Here is a 26,904-nt window from a genome sequence, read left to right on the forward strand (position 1 = left end):
TCAACTAAGATGGCAGCTGTTTTGTTTGCTCTCAATTTTGACAGCCCTATTAAAGGTTAGTAGCAGTTTGCACATGCTCCAGATAGCTCCAGATAAAACTTGGCACTTTTCCTCGACATTTTGCCGCGACATTTCAAAGAGCCGGAAAGTAAATAAATGGCAGACGGAAATGAGGCAGGTCGAATCGTCTCACGTTTCACGCATGTGCCGTACAGGATCGTAGCGTTTTTGAAAACAACAGTGCGGACCCGGAGCGTTTTTAGACGAAAACGCCATTTTCAAATTTATCTGGATTAGTGTAGACATAGACTTAGGCTGCTGCCCGCGACCCGGCCCCAGATAAGCGGAAGGAGATGGATGGATGGATATAATAATAATTTTTATTCTTTATTAATTGAAACTGAGATAAATTGTTATTTGTGATTTTTAGTTCATATCTACTTCAGTTACATATCCCTGATATTTACAGTACTATTATTTCTTACATGAATCACTAGTGGGGGAAAAATATCTGCCAATATATCAGATTTTTAATTCACAAAAATGTGTATTGACCTTTAAACTCATGTATCAGTCAGCTTTAGATATCATCCTGTCCGTCCTCATCCTTTGTTTTTATTGCTTTTAAATAAATTAGTTTTCATAAATTTTTATCTTTTTAAATACAACTGTCCTCAAGAGCAGCTGTAATTATTCACTTTTAATAAATCACCATCATTAAATCTACTCTGTTCAATCTCGTTGAGCCAAAATAGGCAGTTTGCAACTGTGAAACAAAAATGATTCAAATGCTTTCATTATAAAAATCGGCGTGTTAAACAAATCGGAAACACAAGCCAAAGTTATCGGCGTTAAGCTTCTCTGTAACTAAGAAGCTTTGTATTCTGACCTAAAGGTGCAAACGACAGACAAAGAAAAAGCAGATCCTGCATCACCTGAGGGAAACATAAAAAGGTTCATTCTGGCAAGTCTATTTCCCCTCCCAGAATAGAGCAGGGTGCATAAATGATTATCTACTGCCAGGAAAAAATGTGTCTGATTGGATTAATTCAAACGAGGGTCATATCAGAACAAGAATCAATGCATTTTTCCTCACTCTCCTACTGTGTGTTTTTATTTTAATTGAGATGGCCCTAATGGAGGGGGGAGAAGAAAAAGGCAGACAACGGGAGAGATCATGAAGCAGGACAGCCTCAAGTCAGCTCCAACAGAGGGGCCCTGCTGACCTAGATCCAGGCTGAGCGGGGATGATATTAGCAAAGCAATTAAGGGAGATGACAGCCGTCAGGCAGGGTCAGACTGACAGGGATAGCAGTCTGTCTCCCGCCCTCTTGAGCATGTTCTTTCATTTTCTCTCTCCCTCCTGTAATGGCTATTGATTTTTCACAACTAAACAAGAGGCTCTCTCCACCCAGAAGTGCCTGATTTGGTTAAAAAAAAAAAAAAAAAAGACGTTTTAAAAGAAAAAGTGAGTGGAAAAAAAGAAGAAAGTGTTGATGGCACGGGTGTAATGTGAGGGGAAGGGACTGAGGCTCACAGGTTGGTGACCCTGTCAGTTCTTTGCTTGGATGTGTAGAAATCACTCGGGGCATGTCTAAAACTTAATTCCCAAGAGATGATAAGAAAGTGGATCTTAAACTTTAAAAAGTTGTTCTGCATTTTTGCCACGGGGATAAAAAAAATTATATAATATCTGGGGTAAAATACAGCAAATTCAGCTTTTTGGTGGTGTGAAGCAGATAGAGGAAATCCAACCGTAGAAAAAAAACAGCAAATGAGGAACCCGTGCATTCATAGATGTTTGATCTGTTGGTTTATTTCATCACTTCTTTAATCATATTTTTGTATATAATTTTGCTGCACTACACACTCTGAGCACACATAGTGCATTACTCAAAAATGCTTAGAAATTCAATATTTCAATTACCAAGTAGTCCATACTGCAATATAACATTTTTTTATCCTTTCTAACTAAAATGTTAGTCTACTAGCACTTTGAGAAGAGTTCAGAGTTCATATTGAGCTCTATTTACACATTGGAGAAAACAGCATTCGTCCTCACAGGAAGGTTAAATGTGTTAAAATCCATTTAACTGAGCGGACATGATAGATTACTTTAAAAGAAGCCTGGATCGTGGTTCCAGGAACCATGAAATTTGGTAGAAAATGTCTTTGTTTCTGCGTCAGTCTACTGTACAATCAACTCCTCTGCTTAATACATGTGTACACCATAATTCATGAGTGAATTAGTAAAATAAACAGCAAATAGAACGGGCTCTTCCTGTCTCCTATTCCTCTATCAGCAGGCTCATCAGATCACTGTTGTGAGACCCATCTCTTGGTTTGACAGACTAACTCCACCATTTCACCATGGTCCAGCGAGGGTACTCCTTAATCGGCTCTGTAGACCCTCGATGAGCTGGTGGAGCGCTCTGTGCAGAAGCTGGTTGAGAACTGGTTAATGTGGTGGCTCACTGAGGCAGCAAACTTCAAACGGTCGAGTCTTTCCAAGTGATGATAAACTCATCATAGAGACATTTAACCTTTGCTCGATAATTTATTGCCTCAAATTATATTTATTGGTATGTTTTATTCAAGTAAATGAAAAAAAAAAAAAAACATTCAAGTAAACATGAATTCACCTGAACAGATAACCTGCTGAGATTCAGCTCTTAATTATTTGGTCCCACCTCTCCCCATTCACATTTTAAAATGTCAAAATAAGTTGAAAGCGAACCAGTTTACACCAGTAACCAGACATTTGGTGTGGTGTAGAGACCCGGAGTTAGAGACTGAGAGAAAGAGAGAGAACTTAACTGCTCTTTCAAATTATAATTAAACCATCTCCCTTAAGAGTCTTTTTTCTGACTTTGGATGTGCTGAATCTCAGAATGATGGAGTCGTGCCCTCTGTCTCAAATCTGCCTGCACATTCTTGCTATTTTGAGTGCATTCACACTGACAAGTACAGCTACGTGTACAGAGCACTGCAAGAACCCAGATTAATTCTCACAGTTAGTGGTTGCCATCTTATCTAAACCACGGAAGGGACCCCCAACCAATTTTCATCCAGTGGGAGGTGGAGGATATATCAGGAGTGCTGACTGTGATGCGAGCTAGCTAGTATCAGCTGTTGATTCTATCTAGCTGGACTTTTAGTCACTGAAGATAAATGCGTTGCTAAGTGTGATGTTTATGTGTGTTAAATAGTCATGGCTGGAGCTTCCCACATTCAGTTTGGGGACTACACTACCCCGTCACAATTCAAACCAATTCAAATCAGTTAAATTTTATTTATATATCTCCAAATCACAACAACCGTCGCCTCAAAGCTCTTTAAATTGTAAGCCCTACAATAACAGATGAAAAACGCCAACAATCAGATGACCTCCTATGAGCAAGCAATTGGTGACAGTGGGAAGGAAAAACCTCCAGCAGAACCAGGCTGAGTGAGGGGACGCCATCGGCTGTGACCGGTAGATGGCGGCGGGATAAACGAAGTAAATACTGCACTACATGGAAGTATACCCAACTTAAAGTACAGCACAGAACTGCTAAAAACTGAGGAAAAGTAAGGCCTTCAGCATTTATGAGTCTGCTGATGAAGCACAGGTGTAAGGAACCTAATTACCAAGTGAAATGTTTCGATAAAATAGAGAACGACATATGTGCAGCGACAGTCGCAGAGAAAACAAGATTACGGAAAATCTCATAAAAAACATATTACAGTGCAGCTCCATTAAAATGCCCACAAACCATACATCCTAATTAGTTTACAGCAATTACAGGAGGGACAGTGCCACTTACATCACTCGCCCATTCAGCTGTCACAGAGCAGCGTACGAGCCGCTAAATCCCAGCATGCTTTGCTCCAGGCATGCCACTCAGTGGTGCTGTGTTCGACATATCTGCTTTAATCTGATCTCGGTGGGTGGCTGTAAGACTGACAAAAGCAGCAGAGGTTGGCATACAGAGAAGCAAACTCAACACAAAAACAGCTGAGTGATAGTCGAGTGACATTATGAGACATAACGACTGAGGAAAAAGAGCCGGGAGAGGCTCGGATTAATGCGCACCGGATGGATTTAAAAATGTGTTTAACAGTCGCGATGCAAGTTTGTTACAAAACTTTGTAGGTGGCATCTTTGAAGTAACACCTGCGCGACAGACGGACGGAGAGCCGCGGTGCTTTAATAGACTTTTCACTGACGTTAATTGTTTTTCTTTCATCGGCTCGTCTAGCCGCGGAAGGTCAGCGCGTATAGACGAGCTTCTTTTTCAACTGCTCTCAAAAGCCAACGCAACCTGCTCATCCGACACCTCAAGTACACTCAAAAAAAACAAAAAGAAACAGAGCCAGGTACTCACTGCATACTGAACTTTTCTCCCCAGCTCAGATTCTCAATGCTATAGTGCCAAGTACTGCTATCAACACAAATTTCTGCTTCAATCTCAAAATCAATTTTTACAAGCGGCACTTTCATTTTTTAGGGGGTTTACAGCTTGGAAGGAAAGACGGTTTCGATGTGTGGGTTTTGAGGCTCAATGTGAATTTTGATTATTTTAGTAAGCAGCGGGAGTTTAAACTGAAAGGTGATTTGTTTTGCCTCAGCAGTATGCAGCGGTTTCTGAAAGAAGATTCGAGGGCAGCGGAGTTAAGGAAAAACACATATGGTGCAGGAATGCTCGCTCATAAGTATGAGCCCCTATAGTGTTGCTTTGACATCTGCGCTACACATGTGTGCCATCCATAAAACTGCACTAGGATCACTTTAATCGTTTTACATGCACACTAAAATGCACAACCTGTGGATCATCGTAGAGCTTCCTGGATTGTGTCATTAAAGCCAGGGCAAAACGGTGAAAACCAAATCTCCATCTACAAGAGTCCGGATAAACACATAACTGCAGATGACCTGTAGCATGTCGGTAATGGCTCACTACTCGGAATCTGTATTCGCCCTGCCATCTCTGCTGAAAGACAATAACCTTTCGCATAAATGACAGCGCACTCCTGAATCCCAGTTTAAGTGGAAAATGCAGTTAAATGCTTTTCTGTGTCTCATGCATGCAAACCCTGACATCTTTGTCACGCCTGAGAACGGCGGCGGACATCTGAGACGCCGTACATAAGCGATAGGTGACATAATGAGATGCACTCTCTGGATGGCTATAAAGGCTCGTGTCAACATTTATGCAAATAAAAATTTGGCAGCAAGTACATTATAACGCAGTGGCACTGACCGCTGATGATGAGGTACATCTGAATTCTTTGATAAGAGTCCCTGTTGGGAAATTAATTTCGGCAGAGGACATTTGGTCCGTACAGAGCTGCGATGTAATTAAGGTTAAAAAGGAGGCTTCATACCAGGCATGGAAATTGCTTCCTTTTAAACGTATCTGTGAATCTGACAGGGGCTGGAACGGGGTGGACACAGGATATTCACAACATCGGCGTGCTGCTTTACTTTTTTTATTTCATTTTCTTTAAATGATGCAGGACAGGAAGCGGTGACGCTGTCTAACAGCTCGACCCAGAAAGCAAAAGAAGAAGAAATCCTATATACATTTTCTTTTTTTTTTGCCTGCAAAACAGCTTGAGTCAGCTGAAAAATGGAAAAACGTTCAATCAAGTTTAGCAGACAACAAGGAGGAAGGAACAGCAATAAGTCATGGTTTTTATCTCCATCTCTGATATTGCATAATGCATTGTGTAGGCTCTAGTTTATATGCGCATACTCTGTATCCTTGAATACAATAGCTTGACTGTTGTTTTAACATTGTTCTGTCTCTATGAATTCCATTTGTATTGCTTTACAGCATTACAAATCTGATGCTACACTTCTTAACTTTGTCCTTTAGTTACCGTAAACCGGATGTTACGCCAGGACTAACAATAATGGCAGCGGTGGGATTCGAACCCACGCCTCCAGAGAGACTGGAGCTTGACCAGATGCAAACATATATGAGGAAAAAATACAAAGATAACAAGCTTTTTTATAGTCGCTTCTGTGGTACGTGGAGGAAAGAGCAATGTAATAAAATACAATATAATGTTCTGCAAATATGAAATTGCCTATGATTCTGTTCCAGAAGCACACACTGTTTTATATCTGAGCTCGAGCTGAGCGCTGCTCAAGACATTAAGTGAAACAATACACCTCATGTGCAGCGATAACCATCTTACAATAGCATGCCAACTAATGACGCAAACCAAGCTTTGATTTACGGGTCGTGACTTAACGTTATAGCCGGAGCACAGATGCCAAGCATAAAAATCAATACGACATTACTTGCATGGAGGCCGGGCAATAGGGGACGTTGAGGTGTAGATATTCTTAAATAAGACAGCTGACATGACAGACATACTGTGTGCTCTGAAATGGCAAAGCCCGCTGCTTGATATCATCAGGCTGCAAGACGTTTTCACCGAAAGGGGGACACGAATGTTTGGCATGGAGGGCTGAGGCGAGGCACGGCTGACAGGACTCTGTGCATGAGTAGATGGATGGACGGACAGCTGGCGATGCTGAACATTTTTCAGCTTTCTCTTTGCATCATATCGCAGCGTTATACTCGCTTTCCTCGCCCGAGTTGGCAATTTAAAATGGGAACTGAAGGGGTCTTTCAATAAACTGCCCGGTAAAGCCTATTTATCGACGCTTCTCCAATGCAATGATTTTTTTTCTTCGCGTGGACGCTTTTGCAAATCCCGGTATTTCTCCAGCTCATGGGTCTAATCAATGAATTGCAGCCGGCAGATAGCATCAGACTTATTGTTTTTGTCCCAGCGTGCTCATCCTTGGCTCAGTGATGCACACGCTGCAGAGACGGATTTATTTTTTAATTTCAGTGATTTTTGTGTGTCTTTTTTGTTTTCTGGTTAAACACAAATTTAAACAAATTAAGTTTTATAACCCTGAGCACTTTTTAAGGTGGAAGGTCAAGTGACATTTTGAAGCTGTAATGAATACAGTACGTTTTTTTTTCTAGCCTATTCAATTTACAGTGTGCTATTTGAAATGCTGCACATAAGAGCTTATAAAACCGGTCATTTAAACATCACTATGAGCACATGACGGTGAGCCAAAGCAAGGCTGCCTCGCACCTTTTAAGCTGCAAAGCGGAGAAATTTTATCTGCTGAGCCAAACGTGAGCCGACAGTTTTTAATGACTTTTAAATATTATTGCCTTTATTGTAGTCATCTGCTCCTGATTGAGGACATTAGAGGTAAAGTGGTAGGGTAGTTTTTTTTCACCCCCATTCTCCCTTATGATGTGATCATACCGTGCAGTCCCTCAGGGCGCTTTAAGGAAAAGCGACAACACCGATACCATGAAAATGCCAGCATGCCCCATTCACAGATATTAGCCTCAATGGCCCGGATAAGATGCCATGCTAAAACCCCTGCTGCGTGTATGTGTGCGCGTTTCTGTGTGTCAGCCTCTTCCGATTCTATGCTCCTTTAAACCACGGGCCGACCCCCTGCCGCGCCGTACGTCTTAATCACTCCAGGGGCGTGCAGGAGACAATGCCTCACTGTTTATGTGACAAGAATATAACCGGGTACGTACGACAGCGCGGGTCGCAGTCAGTGTTTATGAATGTGCGTTTATGTTCCGACTCTGTTATGGTCTGGTGACATGTGAATGGGATCCCCGTGCTCCCACCCCACCCCTTTCTATCATTAAAGATGTGTGTGTGTGTGTGCTGTGAAGGCCAGAGGTTGTCTTATGAATGGCACCAGGCCCTGACCTTGCTCCTAACGCCCCCCGCCCTTCCTACACACCTGATTATTCTCAACCAAGACAATATCAGACATGCGCTTCATGGTGCCCAGGTCAGAGGTCATGTCATTAGTGCCATTATTTTCTGCTTAGAACATTACTTTCCCCAGGACTACCCCCCTCCACTACACTCCCAACACTTCCTGTCTCTGCAGCTTAATACTTCAGCGCGCTGTGCCCCAATGAATGCCTTTCTAAAGGTTTTTTCTTTTCCCCTTCGTCGGCAGGTGAAGACACTCTGTTTTAATAATAGTGGCAGACGTAGGGTTTTTAAAAACACTATGAAACATTACATAAGGCAACTTCTGCTGTACTCCGCTGAGTTGAAGTAAGTGGTTGTGGGAGATGAGGCACCTTTTTGCATTTAATGTCTTTATCCCGTCACAGTGGGACAGTCCATTAGGTGAAGGAACATGTGTGGATAAGCACAAAGTGTAATATTACAGACTTTAGTTAAAGGATAAAAAGGAATATACTCCAAGCAGCCACAACATTAAAACAACAAAAGCTGAACAATCTAAATGCTATTTTCACCTGGGATTTTGGCTTCAACAACAAATAAGCTGCTGCTGCTGAATGCGATTTTGAAAACTCAAAATTCAAATTCAAATTTTATTTGTCACATACACAGTCATACACAGTACGATATGCAGTGAAATGCTTAGACAACTGCTCGTGACCTAAAGAAAAAAAAAAAAAGGAAGAGGCTATGAATAAGATAGGAAATAAATATGAAAAATTAAAAAGGGTAAATTTAACTAGGAGGGAATAAAATATAAATTAAGGTTAAAAATGAAATAACTGTACAACACAAATTAGAATGAAGGGTAAATTTAACTGGGAGAATAAGATAAAATATATAAATTAAAGTTGAAAATAAAATAACTGTACAACAAAATACACAATATAGAACTATATAAGAATGTATGAAGAAATATAAATAAATATATACACAATAACAGCAGCTGTACAAATATTAACTGGAAATGAAGAATATAGTGACCAGTGTTGTGCAATCCACATTATGTCTTGTGCAGTGCAAATATGCTTAAAGTGATTTAAGTGATGAAGTGAAAACAAAGTCCAGAAAGTCCAGTGTGTGTGTAAGAACTATATGTGTGGGTCAGTACTGTGTGGTGGTGTGATTGAGAGACCGTATCGCCTGCGGGAAGAAGCTCCTCCTCAGTCTCTCTGTGTTGGTCTTCAGGGAGCGGAATCGCTTTCCTGACCTCAACAGAGAGAACAGTCTGTTGTTGGGATGGCTGAGGTCCTTCACCATCTTCCTGGCCTTGGTCCAGCACCGCCTGCTGTAGATTGAGTGCAGGTCAGGGAGCTCTGAGCGGATGGTGCGCTCAGCTGACCGCACAACCCTCTGTAGAGCTCGTCTGTCCTGCATGGTGCTGTTCCCGAACCAGGTTGAGATGTTTCCCGTCAGGATGCTCTCTATGGTGCACGAGTAAAAGTTCCTGAGCACCTTGGAGGGCAGTTGGAAGTCTCTCAAGCGTCTGAGGTGGTAGAGACGCTGTTGGGCCTTTTTCACCACGGTGTTGATGTGACAGGACCATGACAGGTCCTGCGTGATGTGAACTCCGAGATATTTGAAGCTGTCCATTCTCTCCACTGGGAACTCGTTGATGACGGGGGTCTGGTAGTTCCTCTCCTGCTTAGTGCTGAAGTCCACTCTCAGCTCCTTTGTCTTACTGACGTTTAGAAGGAGGTTGTTCCTCTGGCACCAGTTCTCCAGATTCCTAATCTCCCTCAGGTAGGCCGTCTCGTTGTTGTCAGAGATCAGGCCCACCACGACGGTGTCGTCAGCAAACTTGATGATGGTGGTGGAGCTGGTAGTGGCCACACAGTCATATGTGTACAAAGAGTACAGCAGGGGGCTCAGAACACACCCCTGGGGGGTTCCAGTGCTGAGAGTGGTGGAGGCTGAGACATGTCCGCCCATCCTTACTGCCTGTGGTCTGCCAGTTAGGAAGTTGGAGATCCACTGACACATAGATGAGCTGAGTCCCAGATGCTCCAGCTTGGTGGTGAGTGTGGAGGGAATTATGGTATTAATTATATGGTATTATGGTATAAACTCTTCTTTAACCTGTTTTGTTTTATTCCTGAGTTTTGTTATTACTTCCTATCCTACCACTCTGACGCACCCTGTTGTGTTAAAGCACTGTGTGGTTTGATAAAGTTAATTATGGTATGACTGTAGGCTGCTTTATTGATCAGCGGTGTCATCATCTCTGAAATTTTCCAAGACATCTAAGTAAGAAGTATCATTCTCTAAGGCTGTGGGCAAGTCACACAGAGACCTCTGGCGTGACATGGCGTTTTAGCATGTACACATTCTGACATCCACCCGATCTCGATGCCTGTTGCTGTAATGCTAACAATTTCTCCTTCCTTGAATCACTTTGGGTCCAAATTTTCAGATAAAGTTACTTATTCAGCCATTTTTACTGTTCCCAAATTTAAAAACAGCTGTTCACTTTTTAATTAATGCTAATATCTTAATGTATCTATAGTGTAAAATCTATACTATTAAATGAAATATTAGCATCGCTGAAGGCTAGATTCTAACTACATTGCTGGTTTGAACTGAACTGTGCATAACGACATTGAGCCCACATGGTAACATAGAAAAAGAAGTATTTTCAAGTAAGGATATGAATATCTTTGGGAAGGTTGTTTGTTATTTATTTATTCTTGACCTCGGGACATTCAGAAAATAATGTAAGAATAATGTAAACCCAAGGTCTGGATACTGGCTACAGCATCTCAGTGTCTTCAGTGAATGGAGTCACAGAGCCAAGGGAAAGATTTATTTTTTAAATCTCATTTTCATGGTAAATATATTTTTCCTGTTACATTTATTAAAAGGAAAAAATTACGTCGTCTTTGCTGCTTGAAACATACCAGCGTTTAACAGAGAGAGAGAGCCTAAAACGAGTGCAAAACATACATTTTCTTTGAATCCATTAATGACGACGAGAGATTTCCTGCTCAGTCTAAAGTCAAGGTTAGCCCTTTTCGAGAGCACAAAACTGGAACTTCATGTTCAGCTTAATCAAGGTGACCACCGGGATTTATTAGTATTCACTGACAAGAAGGAGTCAATGCACACGCCTCACAGCAATTTACTGCACTCCTCAACAGGAGAGATGTAACTTTCTTTCTCATTAGCCGCTGCAGACATTCTTCCACTCTTTTATTTACCTCCACCCCTCAACCTTCCTCCACAATAGCACAGAGGATGGGCTGCCAGATGATAGCACCTTTGTCTGAGCGGCTCTGCGTGGCTACCGGAGGGACCCGTTTTCCTCCTCGCAGAAGCTTGTCATCTATCATTACTTGAGGCGGCCTTGAGAATGATTCTGGCAGACAGCTCAAGCTTACCGTCTGGGGGCCCAACATAAACAGCACACTGCTGGGTAAACAAGGGTGATGATGACCATTATTTCCCAAGATATGTGGTTTAAAAAGCAAACAAACAAACAAAACTTTATTGAGTTTTGTTGGCAGGCAGTGCGACATTTCTGATCATTAGAATTCGGTATTTTCTTTTTCCTTTTCACATGTTGCTGTGTGGATTTAGGGCACATCCACACAAAGAATGTCTGGAGCAGATAAAACACTCTAGATCTCTAACTCTTTTTGGTTGAAATTTGAACAGCAGCATTCAGAAACAAATAACCACACCATGGCCCCATGAAAATGCAACTCAGCGTGCTACTCTGAGCTGAATGTGGTGCAGTTTGTTTGGCGTAAAACAGTCGTACCAACTAATGGAAAAATCCCCAAACCGCTCTGAGCTTTATGGGCACATGGAGACAGATGGTAACACCTTATAGCCAGCGGGTAACCACTAGCTGTAAGATATTCCCATAGACACTTTCAATTAGTGGGTAGATGGGTTAAATGCAGGGTATCAAATAGTGGCCTTCAAAGGTTTAAAGACCATTCTTGTAATATCACCGAAAGCAAAAGATTACTGTTGGATTACTGATTAGTAATCCAACAATTAGTTTGGACTGGAGTATAAACACAACATAATAAGGCAAAGGTGACTATGGCTGTTCTAGACGACCAACACTATCACAATGGCCTGGTGTTTAATTCAAATAAAAGATTTTACTATTTAAATACAAAGAGGGTGGACATATTAATAAAAATAACTCAATCTTTGACCAGTTGGGGGTAGGGCTGTGCGATATGACCAAAATCTCATATCCCAATATAAGAATTCTATCGTCCGATAACGATATAAATCACAAAAGTTTAACATTTCCTGTAAGTTCTGTGAATCTCGGGCAGCTCGACTTGCGTGAAGTGTTTCCAGCTGGGCGTCGTGGACCTGGAGTCGAGTGTTTTAACCGATGCATGAAACGATACATTTTTAGACATAAGTTGTAACAGCCGCCGTTTTCTTTGTGAGTATTTATTACACGGCGTGCTGCGGGGAAAAGCCTGTTCTAAGGTTTGAGTCTAAGGTTTATTTTTTAGCACCTGACGGCTCTTTTTTAATTCTCATCCATAAATAATCTGCATCTTTCATGTGATTCAGTTTATTTTGAAAAGTCTCAACAGGATCTTGAGCTTTATTGTGAAAGGCTTATGTGGAACATAAACAAGCGGACACGCGATGATGTTACCGTCGTTGTTGCCAACGACAACGCATAAAAACAGGCGCTTGTCCGTCCGTAGTGTGGTTATATTAAATATAAGAGAAAGAGAGAACTTTAAGACATTAATATAGCCACTACAGTGACCATCAAAACGATGAAAAAATATTGCCGTAAAGAGTTTATTTTGCGACACCACGAAACAAACGATAGCGTAAAATGAAACTATAGATGTTTTTATATCGTCATCCGATATATATCGTTATATCGAACAGCCCTAGTTGGGGGTATTTTGTTGGCATGGTTGGGTGCATTTGTCCATTTAGAAAGGATACAAAGGCTTTCTGAGTGAACACCATTCCTGTCCTGAGTGGAATGATCTCTTATGGCATCAAGGGTTTAGTGACTGAGTTTTTTTATAGTGACAAAATTCTAGAAATTTTGAAATTAAATGAATTTCCCCTTTTGCCTTTTAAAAAAAAAACAACTATTGTAGTCGTTTAAAGGAACTCCTAAGGTATTCGTTTATTTTATTTTTTTTAAGTATTAGAAGGTATTAAGAGTTTCTTAAAAAGAGGAAAGAAAATGCAGAAAGGTCAAAAGTAATGAGCTGCTTAGCCATGAAGCTCCCAGCATGCAGTTTTTGTGCTGATGCTAATGCTAGAGGAGGTTTTAAGCCCTGTGGTTACTGAGTCAGGAGAACACTGGTGACTTTCACCAACTAAACACCTCACCACTCAGTGACCCCACTAAGTAACTTTACATGATCTTTGCAATAATAACTCCTACTGCTGATCAAGTAATATTTAGGAGACAAACTGACTTGGCAACAGTGGCCTCGTATTTAGTGCGCTCTGTAGAATGACTGAGTCTTTTCAAATGTTTGGAAGGGCAGACAGCATGGCCACCTGGGACTGGGACCAGAAACACCAAGGCGAATTTAGATGAAAAGGGGCGGTCCAATTCTTTTGTCCATGGAGTGTAGTCTTGAAATGACTGAAACAAGTCAATAAAATCCTGCAGTGCAGCGTTTGCTGATTTCTTCACGTCATCCCCAAACTAATGCAATTATAACTTGTAAAAAAGAAGCGATCACAAAAAAAGCAACTTTATAAATGCTAACAGTGCATCAGTGATGATCTCTGGATCTGGATCTCTTGCCACCTTCGAGCAGCACAATGATCACACAAACAAATAACAGGCCTTTCACACTCTCAAACCGTGACGCAGTTCATTTCATCACAAGGACTGAGGACAGCTGAGACATTTCTCGCCTATTAATATCAAGTAAATTGAGAAGTGCAAGTGTAAATTGGCGTTATAGGTTGCCAATTTCGTCGGCTACTGTAAAATACGACTTAAATTTATTCAAGTGAAGTTTTCATTACATGAAGCAGTATTCATAATGAATCCATACACTGACAGAAGCTAATTTCTAAAGGATTAAGCATATCAATCTCACTGTCACCGAGTCCCTTCTTTGCTCAGATTTCTCTGACAAAGCTATAACTCCTTGCCAGAATTTTTTAGGCCGCGTTAGCAGCTCCAAGAATGCCTGATAATATCTCAACCCACTCAAATCTCAACACTTGAACACTTTAAGAAAACCTTTCCCGAACAGCACTTGTATTTTCAATCTGCTGCATTAGACTGACCAAAATGTAAACACTCTACTCCACACCTGGCCCACTGTGAGCTGTGGCAGAGCATTTCTGTTACTTAATAACTAAGCAAAGAAATTCCTGATGCACAAAAGCCCAATGTTACGCTCAACTGGTAATTACCAACTCGTACACTACTTGAACCAAAAAGTGGTAAACACCGGTGGTTAAAAATTCCAGCTGTGTTATTAGACTTCAGCACATGATGGACTGCAGGGAACGGCCTATAGCACCGAACTAAATTTAACCTCAGACTACAACACACAAGTTGCAACTGTGATCAAAGGGGAGGCATTTAAAATGCATTGAGGAGTACAGATGATTTGCCAAATCTAAAAGCAGGATGATTGTGGGCCACCTTCCACAAACCCAACACCATCGAGTGATTTTACACCTGGAGCACCCCAGTGAGATATGAACCCAGCAAAGAGCACACGTAATGAGCACCGTTCATTAGTGATGCACTGACCCAAGACAGGACATACACATAATCACACACACACACATGAAACCCCGCCTCGATGCCTGTGGCGCCCATGCCTGGTCACCTCGCTCCGGGATCAAAGCCAGTATGTCGTTCTAATCAGTCCTCACAGTGGGCAACCCCATTAATTCAATTCTATTTCATCAGCGGTGAGCAGACCACCGGAGGGGTCTGCACATTCCTGGGGTCCCGCGGTCCAGGAGTAATCCTATCTCTTAATGACCCGAGATCAGACTCTAGCCCAAGTAATTGCTTCGAGACCAACTTTGTTTTGCTTGCCGACATAACTGCGAGATCATCGGGGGAAAGAAACAAAGACAGACACAACTCATTTTATGGACACGGCAGGGAAGTCAAGCAGAATTAATGACACCATATATCAAGTAATTCCAGACAATCAACCCCCCGCCAAACCAGGCCAACACTACACGTTATGCACAGTAAGCTGTATCAAACAATCAAGGTTTTGTCAGCTCGCATTAGAGCATAATCAGATTAGATTTTTATAGCCCTTCTCCTCTACAGCAATATCGTTAGTAAAATTTGTGAAATTAAAATGGCTCCAAAGAGTTTCCATGGAAAAAAACAAAACAATAAAAAGACATGGCAGAATATGACTGACTCATGTTTTATTGTGCTTTTGTATTATGCCGTGTGGCTTGTCGGTGGCATAATAAGATGTTTATTGGGACTTAAGATAATGAGCTTTTCCTATCTTACCGTACCTTTGGTCTCTTGTGGATGGGGATGCTCATCACAGACAAATTAGATCTTTTGAGTATTGCTGTCTACACCTGCAGAAACAATAACAGTTGGTAAATGGGAAGGCTTTGAGAAAAAAAAAAAAAAGCACTGCTATAAACGTGGTCCTAATACTCTGGTGTTCTCAAAAATTAATAAGAAACAGGTTTCCATTCACTCAAAGAGTATGAAAGTGAGGACAGATCTACACACAGACGTACTATTAATGGCTCTACAACAGTCCCGAGAGAATATCGGAGGTCAACAATAGACAATTGGCAGTGGGAGACAGCCAAACTAAACATATATGGCTGGAAAGCTCCTTGGGATTAGTAGCAAACAAATGTCTGAGTGAAAATGTGAGGAAAAAAAACCTTCCAATAATACACAAAAGTGAAAGCTCTGCTCTTTTTGAGATGACGACAAAGGAGTTTTTGCATGGGACGTGACACTTCAAAGGGCCTCATTGTCGCACGTAACAACAGAGCTGGTGTTGGTAAAAACAGCGATCATCTGACTCCTCGACGGTGGCAGCCTTTGGAAGTCACCACGTCTCCTTCTTTGTTTGTGTCTGTCTGTTTATGAAAGAGTACGTGCTTCTGTTTGGAATCTATGCACAATGACATTTTTTTGCTGAAAACAAGTGAGGGGGGGGGAAGGAAAAAAAAACTTGGTAGACATCTTTTTATCGTTTTGATCACCGCAAATAAAAGAAATAAAGATCAATTTGGCAAACAAAGAGGCTTTAAACAAAACAATCTATGGTGTCGGGATTTTGTTGTCTTTTTGAAAAAAATTTCATGACCCTTTTGCACGGCAGCGTACAATTAAAAAATAAAAAGAGTATAATCACATTTTTGTGGATTCTCTAATATCTGAAGACGGGGCTTCAACAAGCAGATATCCACCGCAGGTCACGCAGGAGCCGTTTCCACAAAATGTTAGGTGAATTAGCTGATGCCCCTGCAGCACACAATAGGAGATGACGCAATCCCAGATATTGTCAAAAGCACTACTGTCATGTAATATATATAGTATATACGTATACATACATTTCTCAGAGCAGCCTACATAAACCACTATGCAATACAGCCACACTGAACTTTAAGAGCTGCCAAAAAACCCTCTTGTTCTACTTTCACAAAGAGCATTGCCTTTTCTTTTTACCGACACACCAAACATGCACTGACATCGTAGATGACGCAGTGTGAGAAAGAACAAAAAGTTAAATTAGGCTCCCTTCATCGGAACAAAAAAACACTTCTGTTTACACATTTCTGCAAGTCCACATAAAACTCCAATACAAACGAAAACGCGCTGTATTTAAGCAAAACACTGTTGGTGCCCTTTTATCGCTGTGATTGTTAGACAACCGATAATCACAGCATTTGTGTACACATTTTTGATGTGAAGCTACATCTCTCTTTTCCTTTACTGTCCCTCTGTGAGCTATGCCACAAACATTTTCTTCTCCTTCAAAATAATACACCGATATAGGTATATTAGTTCCCAGGATGGGCAAAGCAGACGGGGAAACGTTTTCAAAAAGGGAAATGTTATTGAATGCTCATTTATCCTGTTTCGCTGACACTTCCACCGAGTCACGCGCATCACGTCAGACTTTCTGCAGGGCTGGATCTTGAGTACATTTTGTCTTTTTTTAAAGATGAAACACAGTGAATGAAAGCTTATTTCTTTATTCTTGGGGTGAAGGGAAGGAAAAAAAGTCTGATTGCATTTGTGATGTTGTGCAGGAATGGAAAGGGCTACCTTGCCAAATCGTTCTCGAGAGGATGATAAAAGACAACAACTCGCTGGGTTTTAAACATTTTTTTCCACCATCAATTTATGGGGCTAAAATACATCTGCTGTTGCAGAGTCTAAAAAATAAATAAATAAAATTTGTGACATATGGCTGTTTATGTAACAGTGCCAAAATAATCCAGAGTGAAATCTCATTAAAAGTTAGAACACAACCAAGTGTGCATATATAAGAAGTATATTTTAAGAAAGTCATAATGAATATGCACCCGAATATGATGTGTTTTGGTGCCACCACCCATTTTCTTTATGGAACGTAAGATTAGAATTTTAACGACATAAACAGTCAATAACTTCCAGGCAATATTGTATATATTGAGTTTGATGTGACAAAAATTACCAATACTTATTATCCGAACCAAGCGCATTGGCACTGGTGTGTAAACGAAAACCTTGAATTTCTTTCTCGTATTTTTTTTTTTTAAAAACAAAATGAGTTGAACCCCCGTAGGAGAAATGTTTACTTTGGCATGAAATTAGAGATGTTTTCCATTAACTCCACACAAAGGAACATCATTAACCATCTCATTGACTTCTCCCTATAGATTTATATTTGCTCTCTTCCTCTAATTGTCTACGCATTTGTGATGAAATTCGAATACTTGCAGTCCAAAGGCCACTCCTGAATGACATTTAACATACTTAATAACCTTAAAAATGAAAAATATCACTGGGATAAAAAGGTGAAGCGGTACAACTTTCAGTCACTCGCTGCCTTACTCAAATGATGTACAGACAAAGTTCTACCGTGTCCGTTATTGTAAACTTGTCAGAATGAACCCCAGTTATAAATCATCTACGTAATTATCAATTGATTGAAGCAGCTAACTGTGAAAACCACATGGGAGAATAATACATCAATTTTAATGACATTTCTTAATCAGAACGCTGAGCAATCAGCAGAGACCAATTAAGGCCTGAGAGATAGAGACCCGCCATTAATAATCACACTTGGCTGCCATCACATTGGCTCCATTCTCAAAAGGGTGTTTGAGCAGTTTTGAAGTGGACTATTCATTTCAGGGTAAAGGTATTGCCGCAAGACTCGAGAGCTGCAGCAGGAACAGGAAAGCAAAGTAAAAAGAGTACGGCAAAAAAACTGCAAATGCCGAGCAGCTTCACGTTATGGCCACGCCGTCAAATGACTGGTGTGACTACAGTTAAAAAAAATTCTCTCATAAAAATCAAAGGGCTTCTTTTCCAAGTGGCAATGAATTCTTGTCCACAGAGGAGGGAATGGATAGGCCTATCTTGCAAACGCACAGAGCAATGACAGATATCTTTACAATGCCACCTTCAGCTGCAGCCTTATTAACGTTATGGTCAGTTTTATTGCGGACAAAGTCTGTTCATCTTTGAATGCAAAAACAGCCAAGCTGCAACGCATAAAACGTACCAGGGGCACAGAGACCAAGCAGCAACACTGCCCTTTATGTCTTTCCAAGCAGGAGTTTTCTTCTCTCTGATTTTCACTTTGCATTTGCTTGGCTGCTGATATGAGTGGCAATTGCCTGACTTTTAAGTCTACTCCAATGAACTGTGTCCATGTAAAGAAAGGTTAAACAGCCAGGGTTGCATCTGAGCGAAGGCAGTTGTATAACCAAAGTCACTGTCATTGGCGTTTCCTTTTTAAGCTTTATGCACTAAAATCTTTCTCACGCACAAAGTCTTGAATGATCAGGGCCCATCATATCATAAAGATGTCACACTACCATATTATCCTAATAACAAACTTCCCTCTCAGACTGCAGGCTTAGTCTAAAGCATTTAAAAGTAAAATGGGAGGCAGACCCTTCAGCTATCAGGCCCCTGTCCTGTGGAACAAGCTCCCAGTTTGGTTTTGGGAGACAGACACCCTGTCCAGTTTTAACTCTTCGATAAAGCTTATAGTTAAGGCTTGATTAGGTGACCTGAACTTTGCCTTAGTTATGGTGCTGTAGGCTCAAACTGCTACAGCAGCAGTCCCCAACCTTTTTTGCGTCACAGACTGGTTTATGTCCGACAATATTTTCACAGACCGGCCTTTAAGGTGTCCCGGATAAATACAACAAAATAAAACCAGAACCAGAACAGTACCAAAAAAGAAGATTTATTCATAACACACGGGGAAAGACCCAAGGAAACCAAGTTAACGATAAAAACGATTTAAAAAACTGATAAAAATGCAGAAAAACACAAATTTCACCTCTGTGCTACACGACTTCAAGTGAGGCACTGAGCACTTCTGTTCACTCCCCGTGTGTTTATATGCCACCAACATATCATTACATTTTTGTCTTCTTACTGTTGATTTAGACTTATGCAGTGAATCTTTGCAGAGTGTGCGACATAACCTACGTAGGTGGTTGAAATCGTTGCCAGCACTCATACTTTTGTGTAGCGTTTTATGTATTAATTACATTGTGGTCGTGTTTTATATGCGGTGCCAGACACGACACAAACAAATAAAATGCTGGTACATTTTTCCCATCCTGCGCCCCTGCTCTTTGTTGTGGTCATTTTCTTTTTGTTTTCCTTTTTTTTGGAGGGGGGAGGCAAACATATTTGTCCCTTCAGATTTTCCACTTCTTTGTAAATTCCCTCACGTCCATTCTGACGGTTTCAGCGACCTCCCTCCAGGAATTCGCTGCCATCTGAGTCCTTATATTGGAGCAATGATTATCATTCCTTATTGAGGCAATGATTGTTATTCTCACTGATAAATTAAAAAGCCGTGGTGAAAAAGTAGTCGGAACACACAGGAGTCATCAACAGTGCTGAACAGGCCAGTTACAATAGCTGTGGGCTGCATTAAGACATGTAGATATGATTTCTAGGGACGTTCATGTCATGTTACGGCATAAAGTTTCAGAGGGGTTTGCGGTTACAATGTACCTATGATGTAGATTTAAAACAAAGTATAAAGTATACCCTATGAGTCTGCGTCTCTCTTTTCTCTTTCTCCTTGACTCTCAACCGATCACGGCGGATAGCCACCAATCCCTGAGCCTGGTACTAACAGTGGTTTTCTTCCTATTATAAAGGGAGTTTTTCCTTCCCACTGTTGCCAAGTGCTTGCTCGTTGGTTGTCAGGCTTTTATCCAAATATACTAAATTCATTACCTTATGGCATAAAGTGCTTTGAGGCGACTGTTGTTGTGATTTGGCGCCCTATAAATAAACCTGAACTCAATTGAAAATTGAATAGAATATGAGCTAATGTCAATAGTCCAATTTTGATAATGTGGTGACCCACTTACACAGAGTTTAAATGAATAAAAACAGCCCCTTTTCCTTTTTAATTTGTTGCTGGCTGTCATACGGTAATTACTAAATACAATTAATGACCCTGGTCATTGTGCTGCAGGTATTTATACAGAGAAAATCTACTGCCAACGTGAATTAATCAACAGGGGAGTGCATGCATCGCAGCATTAGGATGGCTGGGATGGTGCCAATATTTTATAAGCTGCTGTGGCCCTTGAAAGAATACATCCGAACTAATGCAAACAGGTTGTAAATAGGATAATATTTCAGATCCACATCACACCACCTGTAAACACGTGATTTATGTACCCTCTTAACTCAAAAAGCCACCTTTTAACTCGTGCAGTTGGAGTATGCAAATCAGACATGGCTGTAAGTCACTGTTATGTATACTACAATTAATTGTGAACGATTTACATATTTAGTGCTCACTGCAGATAAATGATTCAGAGGCTTCCCCTCAAACAGATCCCTTCAAAATAAATGCATGGTGAAGGACGAAGTAGGAGTGGCATCCCCAGATTCAGGTAAGAAGATTACTGGGCAACCCCCGCTTTTAGTATATTTTCTTGTTAATACCAAGACAAATGGCAATTTAAAAAAAGAAAAGAAAAAAAATCCACCCTGAGGCACACAGCACATAGACTATACACTGCAGTTACAATGTGGCACCACTGAAATGACAGTGGCAAAGCTCAAATGGTTTTATTGTAAATTCCCATGGTTCTGAGACAAAAAGCAAGTGAAATGAGTTCAAGTGACTTCAGTGACCGGTGAAATTTGTTTTCCTCTTGAAGTAATTTGAAGTCTGGTTTGCCTCAAGCAGACAGAGTTAGTTTGAGTCTGACATTCCACCTCAAAACCTCTTCCAACAGGCCTCTCTTTAAGCTTGGCTTCTCCTCAAGGCAGATTCAATTATTCAATTTCAAATAAATGATTACATAATGTGTCCGTGTCCTTTTAAGGCCCGGTGCACTTCCCAAACAATGTCTGCTTTAGTCTCCTTTTTTTAACAACTTGGACATAGCTTGAATAGGTTTTGTATTACATTATAGATGATGTTTATTCCAAAGCAGAGATAAGATAGTGAAGTGCACCTTATTAAAATGAGTAAGGTTTATAAAAGGGATGCCTGGGGAGCTGTGGCCGTCAGCTGCGGTGCAGAAATATTCCTGTAGACAGGCTTAATGGGGGCCTGCATAAACAGGAGGAAAAATAGCAGTGGTTCTGTTGGTTGTGATGGTCTACAAGATAAAAAAAAAAATAAAAAAAAAAAGATTTTCCATGCCTACCTCTTTCACAGGCCGCTCCCTCCCTTGATGGTGCAAACCTACGGCATCATCGCATGGGGCTAACAGGCTTAACCTGCCCCCTGCGGAGCCACTCGCCACACAGCCGCCTCCCCGAGTGCAGCGGCCCTGAGATGTAGCCTCACAGGCTTGAGTCCAAACCAAATCCTCACCCCGTGTCCCCAAACATGTCAAGTGAATTTAAACACTCTATGTGGGTATTAGCATTAATGGAATAGTCTTCAGTTTTCCTAACAATGCTTTCTCTTTTTTTTTTTTTGGCAGGAGGACCAAATACTTTCAATGCCACATTGAACAAATGCAATCGGAGCTAAAGTTACTGGTAAATTTAGAATTTAAGTGCAGCCCTTGGCCCTGGTGTTATGGCCTAATGGCTCACAGCCTTTTGTGTAGGGTGGTTCAGATTCCTGGAAAGCATAGCTGTTTGACAACAAAACACTCATGCCACGTACTACATATTACAGCCACAGCAACACTATGACAACTTAACACTTTTAAAGTCAGCAGATTAAAGACCTAAAATCATTACACTAACAGAAATCTTACTGTTAGGTGTTAATATTGAAATATGTGAAAAAAATACAAATAAAACTGAAACATAAATGTATATTAAAGAACCTATTCAGTTAAACAGTACCAAAATTCCTAACTTTCATAATCAACAACATAAATACAACAACAGAAACTAAGCTTTGAAAGTGATCTATTAAATCAAATCTCCATGGATGCAGGAGGTTCAGAGCTTAGTGCATTTTGAGACCATTTGAGTCTCTGAAAAGGGAAACTGCAGGCTTTTTAGAAATATGATACCAGCATCACTAGCCCTTGAGCGACTGTGTTCAAGAGGGCAGCTGAAGAGACTGCTTTTCATAGTTCACTGATCTCTAAAGAGCTTGGGAAGCACGGCATTTGCTCATGGCCTTATGCCCCGTGTGTTAGCAAGTATTTTATGCTTTGTAATGGCCAGTTATGCTAAATATTCAGCGGCATATTTAAACAAAGACATCACTGTCCCAGAAAACCAATAAGGAAAGTTTAAAGGCTCCCTTAAAAGCTGCGGGAGAATAATTCAGTACTATCGGCAAAGAAAAAACTTAATGTGGTAAGTATCTGATCCATCTTCATCTTTGTCCTTGAAAGGCATCTCCCCTGTCAGTATTTAGAATAGGATTTTAGTTTTCCCTGAGATGGTATTCAGATTTACAGCAAAAATGTTTTTAAAATGTGCGTTAAAAAGACGTTACAGCTACTTTTTTTTAATAACAAGTGTTACTTTTAAAACAACTAATGGAAAAAACCAAAATGCTTTGTGTTGGAAGGAAAACGAGGCCTTTTGGTCATCCTGTCACTGAAAACGCCTTTATCATGTTGATATCAAAGCAGGACACAGTAAACCAAATCAAGACAGATCAAGCATTCTCTCCACGCTTGCTATCAAGCTTGAATACACTAACAAACATGGCCAACACAAGCTGAAACCCATCTTGATCAATGAGAGACTTAATATTTGTTAAAGCACTGAGTTAAAGCAAGCTTGCATATGAGCCACAGAGTCATTAGCATACAGTGGAGCCCAGGTGGAGCTTGGATACGGCTGTTATCACGAACCGGGTGTAAATGATCTAAGGCTCTGCTCATACATGGCCTTAACATTGGTCTTGGGTGGTACAACTACAGGTGGACTGCTCCTGAAGGGACTTGGTTAATGCCCCATGGCTCAGACCACATTTGGAGGTGGTCTAGATGGGGATACCTCCCCAATCTTTAAACAGTCTTTAGACAAACGTGTCCTTGGACACATTAAAAGATGGCCTGCTCTAACTAACCTGCTCCTTTTCCAGCAACAAACAGCAAAACAGTTGGTGGAGTACAGGTGGCAGACTCTTTCCTGCAAAAAAGCATTTCTGGATCCATCGAACAATTTTTAACCAGAACCAAATGCAAATCATCAAAAATATATTCTTCTTCAATTTTTTAAACCAAGCATTCTAAACTTAATCACACAACTAACAAAACTACATATGTTTCTGTCAAATGAGGCGAGAGATTCATTGTCTTAATTATATGCAGACTGACCGTGTTAATGCAGCCAGTCAATCCCGAAAGCCTAATTCCACAATTCGCAATAGCCTGTCAGAGTGGGTCTAGATTTGCATGACTGCTTGAAAAGAAAATCTAAAAAAACTTGCTAAGCAAACTGACCTTGAGGTCAAGTTCAACCTGTACAGAGATTCCATGCTTGCAATTTGCTAGCAGCACAAGACCCAAAAAAATTAACCTAAGAAAAAGGAAATAAATGCACTAAGAGTACAAAAAGCTACCCGAGTACCGTCTAAGTGGCTATGGCAATTTAATACAGTGCTTCCTTAGTGAATTGAAATAACGGTTCAATTAACACAAAAACAGAAGCAAAAAAAAGGAGCAATATTATGAAAACAGCTGGGTACACCGTGTTCAAAGGAGCCACTAGCATCAAAGGGTTAGCATGAAATGTATACATAATGTACTGCAAGCTTTCTTGCTGAAGGAAGTCTTTACAGTAAATACAGTAAGCAGTAGCATGCAATAGATTTATGTTTGTATTGACAGAGGAGAGACATTAATATTGTTTTCTAACTTACGACAAGAAAAGAAACCACTAAAAATATTTCCTGTAATAAATGATTTCTTTAACGAACAAAACCCATAATTATTTTTTTATTATTATTTTAAAAAATAATATCACATTTCAGAAACATAAAAAATATATATATTTATGAAATGCAGAGTGCATCAAAAAGAATAATTCAATTTCAAAGTGCTTTAGGTCAAGCCATTCACCCGTAACAATCGAAGCACATACAGTTAGAAAGAACAGATTCGTGACTTTCATGTGGTTGCTGGAAGGTGGCATAACAGCAGTGGCTACAGTGACCACAGACAAGTTTGACTATTGTATGGACATATGCAAGTGTCCGGAGAGGTATGCCTTGAGCAATAGTTAAGTTTTGTATGTAAAAGTTTATATTCAGCCATGTACTTTCAATTTTACTGCAATTTTCCTTTTCTTTTCTAAAAAAAAAAAAAAAAAAAGTATTTTGAAATTGGATTAAAAAAAATTTTAATACCCTGTCTGTGTGTGCTTAAAAAAAATATATATATATATAATCAAAATTTTATAAATCATTTAATAACGACAGTTGTGTCACATTAATTCAGTAAAAGATTTGTTAACAAGAAAATAAAAAGATTTTGAAGCTGCAGATATTATTGCTAAATTCAACTCACTGTCACCTGATTGTGTAACAGGCTACAAGAATCTGATTTCACATTTCAAAATCTCACATTTCAGATCCCAGTGTGTGGATACTGTTGTTTGAATATACTGGTGTTTCTAAAGGGGTGCACGTGTAACCCCCCCCCCAAAAAAAGAATAAATAAATAAATTTAAAAAAAATTATTCACATACTCAAAGCAGCCTCTATGAACACGCAGAGAGAGCACAGTATAAATCTGCTAGAGCAATGTGATTACAGAAGAAAGGATACCCTCTTTAACCTTGGAGAAAATAGAGTTCATTGTGTGCCAAAGAGACAAAAACATGCACAACTGCTTTTCATTCTCATTTTGATTGGGGGCGGGCTGGTCCAGATTGGCCTTCTAATATCCACTGCTCCAACAGAATCAGCGTAATTGCCGGCTACTTTAATATTTTGCTTTGGTGAGCAGGCTGCAGATAAACAGAGGCATTACATGTACATTAGTTTAAAAAAAAAAAAAAAAAAAAGAAAAAGAAAAAAAGGAGACACTGGAAATTACTTCGTCTTACCCAAACTGCTGCCGAATAGCTATATTTATCTGACTGCTGTTACATGAAAATAACTCAGAGCTTGGCTTTCTGCGGTTATATTTATTGGCAAGTTTGGCACAGCTTCTGCTTCCTCGACTCCTTGAAATACACGGTTGATCACCGGAGGCAAAACCAAGTGCATCACAACTTCATCCAAGTACAAGAAAACACTGTACAGCATTTGATCCTTTCTACCTCCTTAGCCTGCATTTAGATCACACATCCCACACCGGTCAAATTATACATGCTTACCCCGTGTTCTCCTTCTTGGAAAACGTGGTGGAAAAAAAATTATAATAAATGGCCTTGAGCTGCAGTTTTGTAATTTGCTGACCATAACAACAGGAGTCGTTTTTCGCTTTGCCTTTGCTAATAGGATAAATGCCTCTGGGTAATTTCTAAATGAATTCCTCCGGCCAAAGCGGTTCCCTAGACCAACCTAAATCACATTTGATATAGAAGGATTATCCCTGATTGAGTTTATTGCAAAGAAGCTTGTGACAAACTGAAGAGACGACAATACTTCCACAGAGGTAAGGCTTGCCTGACAATAAGGCTCTGTAGCTTAACACACGCTACAGAGTGTGTTAACACCTCTCCATGTAATGCTGCTGTGTGATCATCCACCTGCGGTGACTGGTTATCCTAAATGTGCAGAGCGAGAGTTCTCCCTCGAATGCAGCACGTGAGGCGAGAAGACCCCCGCTAAACACAGCAGCTCTCAGGCAAATGCATTGTCTTACCTTATCCAGTCCAGAGCTCCCCGTCTCTTCAGAGAGGACTAGCACTAAAGCCTCTTAATCCCTGCCTTGATTTGTGATAGCCTGCTAGGTTTTCAAATGTCATCAGCAGGGAAGTGTGTCCTGCTCCTGCCCCACATGCTCAGCCCATTAATACAATAACAAATGTTGGATGCATCTTCAGAATAGCAACGCACGCGCAGTCATGTTGGGTGGCCGTAGGCTACATCTATTTATATACAGTAAGTCAGGCTCGTAAACAGGGATCAGCACCGGGGGGGACCATCCAGGAGGATCGACAAGTGTGCTGTTGGATGTGAGAGTTCACAATAAATCGTGCTAAATATGGACTGCAGGCAAAATGTGATAATTCTGCGATCCATGCTTTCGCCTCTACAGTGCCTTCACACTTGCACAGGACAACATCTCCTGCCCGGTCAGAAGGTGCATTTGTAAAACAGCATGGACTCGATGATCATCGGGAACTTTCTGCAAAACACAGTGTCCTTCACAGCCAGTGCTCCACTTCACTTCACAGCACTGCACTGTAACAACACATGGGACTTGTCATGAGCAACGCTTAGCTGTTTGAAGGATGAGTCTTGCCTAGTGCAGGCTACAACTTTACACGCATCTGTGGAATATAATAACAGGATTTTATTT

At 40.6% G+C, this 26,904-nt stretch overlaps 1 protein-coding gene across 1 annotated transcript in view; it reads right to left on the reverse strand.

Moving 5' to 3' along the window:
- klhl29 (kelch-like family member 29) overlaps positions 1-26,904 on the reverse strand; it is a 262,126-nt gene that overhangs the window by 234,426 nt on the left and 796 nt on the right. The window lies entirely within an intron of this gene.

This window comes from Diplotaxodon limnothrissa, linkage group LG15 (assembly GCF_057381915.1).
Source record: "Diplotaxodon limnothrissa isolate DT_005_m linkage group LG15, D_limnothrissa_male_GT1.1, whole genome shotgun sequence".
Classification (NCBI taxonomy): Eukaryota; Metazoa; Chordata; class Actinopteri; order Cichliformes; family Cichlidae; genus Diplotaxodon; species Diplotaxodon limnothrissa.